Source organism: Octodon degus, unplaced genomic scaffold, assembly GCF_000260255.1.
Source record: "Octodon degus isolate 3935 unplaced genomic scaffold, OctDeg1.0 scaffold00430, whole genome shotgun sequence".
Lineage (NCBI taxonomy): Eukaryota > Metazoa > Chordata > Mammalia > Rodentia > Octodontidae > Octodon > Octodon degus.
Window position 1 is genome coordinate 181,592 of NW_004525006.1, and position 2,605 is coordinate 184,196.

Consider the following 2,605-nt stretch of genomic DNA (forward strand, 5'->3'; position numbering starts at 1 on the left):
GCAGCCATGTGGATGAGTCACGGCCAATGCTTGGCCAATGTGCTCTCTGTGAAAGCCTGAGAGAGTGTCTTCTCCCCATGAGACTCTCCTTAGGCACACTCTACGTCATTGATCACTTTCCTCTTTGGCATTTTGCACGAGAGCACTGACTTGTCTGCCAGATGCCACAAGGCTAAGGCCACTATGGCCTGGAAATGTGTCAGAGCGAGTGCCTTCTGCTGCATAATTCGGGAGAAGAGGCTCTCAAATTATGCAGATGTGGCTCCAGATAAAAGAGTTGACATGGTGCCTGTAGGCCTGCAGGGTATCCAGAAACTGATTCCTGGTCTCTCAAGCCCCAAGTAGTCACCATGCAGAACCTGCAGCACCATCCCTGCCATCCTGGTGGCACAGCATTGCACTTCATGTAATTCTCTCCATCCACATGATCCAGCAGCATGCACGTGCTGGACAGTGGGATCACTGGGACCCGTTCTGCTAGCTCTGTCAGGAAGCGGGCAAAGCCCTTGGCCCCTGATGTGTCCTGACTCAGCTGCTGAGGACACTTCTGTCCAGTCTCTCTTACAATTTCTCCCATGACGCTCTTCATTCTGTAATCTGTTGCCCAGATGCTCACAGCTGCCACCAATACAGGCATGAGGTGTTCAAAGTGCTGCAGCATCTGGATGATCCTTACAGTGGCACAGAGCATGTGGTTGTAGTGTGTCAAGGTCACCCCTAGTAGGTGTGTCACAGCTTCCTGGGTGGGGCTGTTCTTCTTGGTAAGTGATGGTGGGATTCTCCAGAAGGTGGTAGCAGCAGCCAGGAAGTAGACTGACAAATACCTCTTCGATTACTGAGCAATTTTACAGGTGATGGATGTCCAACTGGGGGAGCTGTGTTAAGAGCTGAAGAGTTGGTTGCTTTTTCTTCTTCCCAGTGAAAACCATGGGCTGCTTTGCTCTGGGATTTCTTATTCTTCCTGCCCACATCCAGGTCCATAAGGCCTGGGGGGCTGGCCATTGTCTTGAAGAATTCCAAGAGTCCTATCAGGCCATAGCAGTTCATCTCGAGGGCATTGAGGTGGGCACTTTTATCTGATGCATTCAGGATTGTATCATCAAGGATGGCTGGAAGCTCCTGGGAGTAGCAGGATACCACTTTTTACAGGAATTCCAGAGCATCTTCTTTGAGGTCAGGATCTATACTTTGAAAGTGATGTAAAATACTGTAGACCATGTCAAGGTGTTCTAAGATACCTAGGGTCCCCTGAGCTTGGAAGAAAGCCTGAATTGCTTCAAGGTGGGATGGCAGCTGTCTCAGGATCACTATCTCTTGTACAAAATGACCCTCCACTTTTCAATAACTCCTCTGGGGACAAGGGCAAATGCAACTCATACAGCTGGGGAGACAGCCTTCTCTTGCTGACTATTGGACTGAGCATCTCCGAAGCTCCTCAGATCATGATCAATTTTTTTTTTTTTTTTTTTTTTGCAGAACTGGGGATTGAACTCAGGCCCTTACCCTTGCCAGGGAAGCACTTATTCCACTGAGCCATCTTCTCAGCCCCTATCATGATTAACTTTGACATGAAGAAACTTTTGAAATACATAAGATTCCAATCATTGGTTCTTTGTAGTGCTTCCCATGCCATTTGAATTTTGTTCATGCACTCTTTACATACCCCTATGTCCTTAAGGTTTCTGCCTACTTTCTCTCCCAGAAGATTTAGTGTTTCAGTTTTAATATTTAAATCTTTGAGCTATTTTTTTAGTAGGGCAGTTATAATAATTAATATATTGCATATTGTTGTCTTCATAGTAGTTATTACATCTTCATAGAAGATGTAGACATGATATCTTGTCCAAACACTTAGTACAAATCTTTCTTCTCATTGAATTAAAAGAAAGTAGCTATATATCTATCATAACTATTTGTATGTATATATATATATATTTCATATATATACATATATACATATATTTCGCTATAAAATGGTCCTTCATTTATACCCCCCTTTTTTGTTTTGTCAGAGATGGGTACTCCATTGCCATTTAAATATTGTAGGTGTATGAATTCAGCAAAATGATCCAATATAGTCCAGTAGTCCATAATAGTAGAGGGTTATCCGTAGGACTGGCATTGTCAGAAGTTGTTGACTTAAGTCTTTTACAGCTCAGCATATTATTATGGCTTTACTTTTTGTACCTGATTTTTATACTTTTCTGCTGGATGGATAAGACTAAGATAAAGCAAGACCTATATAAGAAGAAATGAGGTTTGAGGGGATAGTTTTGTTCAGTTTGGGTTGTTCTTTGGAGCATCGGCAGACACATTGAGATGAGTATCTGGGGTTCTCTGGGAGATTCTCTGGACACCATTTTGTCTTCAGAGTTTCACCCAATCACTTGATATTTTCCGCAGAATTTTCAGGATGGCTTCTTACTGTCAGGAGCACAGTCTTAGAAAGCAGAGACATTGATTTTTGACTATTCTGCATGAGGCTATCATGTCTTTTCCTGGAAAAGTATTGTATATCTTAAACTTTTTTTTTCAAAGTTTTATTGACAAACAGATAGCAATGAGACAGTTTCAAATCAAATCGGAAGGACAGTTTCAACAAATA

The 2,605-nt window shown here is 42.7% G+C and overlaps 1 pseudogene; it reads right to left on the reverse strand.

Annotated features, from left to right (window-relative positions):
* Window positions 1-243: 243 nt before the first annotated feature.
* Window positions 244-1,423, reverse strand: LOC101584036 (annotated as a pseudogene).
* Between the last annotated feature and the right edge of the window lie 1,182 nt (window positions 1,424-2,605).